Source organism: Meles meles, chromosome 3 (genome assembly GCF_922984935.1).
Source record: "Meles meles chromosome 3, mMelMel3.1 paternal haplotype, whole genome shotgun sequence".
Taxonomy (NCBI): Eukaryota; Metazoa; Chordata; class Mammalia; order Carnivora; family Mustelidae; genus Meles; species Meles meles.
In genome coordinates this window covers 137195741-137197575 of record NC_060068.1, presented here as the reverse complement: position 1 = coordinate 137197575, position 1835 = coordinate 137195741, and positions in this window count along the sequence as shown.

Below are 1835 nucleotides of genomic sequence, written 5' to 3'. Positions count from 1 at the left end.
GCTGAAAATAAATAAATAAATTTTAAAAAAAGGAAATAAAAAACCTTATTCCTAAGTGGTAGGGTTTTTTTCCTCTGCTATTATAAATGGTATTTTTTTTAAACAAATGAGGTTTTAACATTTTTTCCATGAGTTTGGGGGCCAATCTTAACATGTAACGTGGTCTAGTGGGTTTTGTAGTTTCAAGCCCTGATATAATTATATGGAGATTCAATGGATTCCAAGGATAGACACCCAAGTTCCTTGACTTTAAGAAAAGGTTAACACCTTCCTAAATCAAAGGAAGAACTGTAGACAAGGATCTGGAGCTCAGAACCTGAGGTGATTTAGATTCACTCCTCCTTAACACCTCAGATCTTCTCCAAGTCATCACCTTCATTTCCTCATGATGTTTCATGCTGAGGGATATGGTACCATGCAGCTCCAGGGTCATATCCTTGTAACCATATGAATAGGAGAAAACAGATTCTTCTCAGCCACCCCAATTAGACAATTCCTGGGAAGTACCTGATCTTGGCTACAGTCACTGATCTAACCCGGGACCAAATACCGTGGCCAAGCCATGTGATACAATGGTTGGCTTTATCAGGATTATACTCTCTCTTTTAGGGTTAGTGGCTAACAACATGGTGTGATGGGAGCGGCAGTGGAAGTTCTGGGCAAAGAGAGCAGCCATCACAAACAGAAAAATAATCTCCCCAGATCTACATAAGCTTGAGGATTCAAAAGAGAAGACCTATCATGCCATTATTCTCTCCTGGAAGTGGTGTCATTCATTAACAGATATTCCTATTGACATTTAATTATTCTATGTGCAACATGTCTGCTTTCAGGGACTGAAGGCCTGTTTGGAAATCACATCTTCATTTCTTTCCATCTCTTTGTCCAAACAATTTACATTTCATTTTACCCCTGTCTCCTTGACTTCCAAACTCAGAACAACTAAAAGTGATATTAGGAGGATCACACCCCAAAATAATAAGTATCCAGAGTATAAACATAACTTATAAAACACAATGCCCCAAAACAAATGATTCAGTAAAAAATGGGTAGAAGACATAAATAGAAATTTTTCCGAAGAAGACCTCCAGATGGCTAACAGACACATGAAAAGATGCTCAACATCATGGATCATCAGGGAAATGCAAATAGAAACTACAATGAGATATCCCCTCACACCTGTCAGAATGGCTAAAATCAACAGCACAAGAAACAGCAGGTGTTGGTGAGAATGTGAAGGGGGAACCCTCTTGCACTTGGGAATGAAAACTGGTGCAGCCACTGTGGGAAACAGTATGGAGGTTCCTCGAAAAGTTAAAAATAGAACTACCCTATGATCCAGTAATCACACTACTGGGTATTTACTCAAAGAATAGAAAAATACTAGTTCAAAATGATATGTGCATTCCAATGTTTAGAGTAGTATTATCTCCAATAGCCAAATTATGCAGTGGCCTGTGTCCATCATTTACTGATAAAGATATGGCATATATATATATATATATATATATATATATATATATATATATTCCATATTTATGGAATATTACTCAGCTGTAAAAGGGTGAGATCTTGCCATTTGCAATGATATGGGTGGAGCTACAGAGTATTATGCTAAGTGAAATAAGAGAGAAAAACACACACCATATGTTTTCATGGATATGTGGAATTTAAGAAATGAAAGGGAGGAAAAAGAAGCAAATGAAGAAACAGATTCTTAACTATAGAGAACAAATTGATAGTTACTAGAAGGGAAGTGGGGGGGATGGATGAAATAGGTAGTGAGGATTGAAGAGGGCACTTATGATAAGCACTGGTATTGTATGGAAGTACTG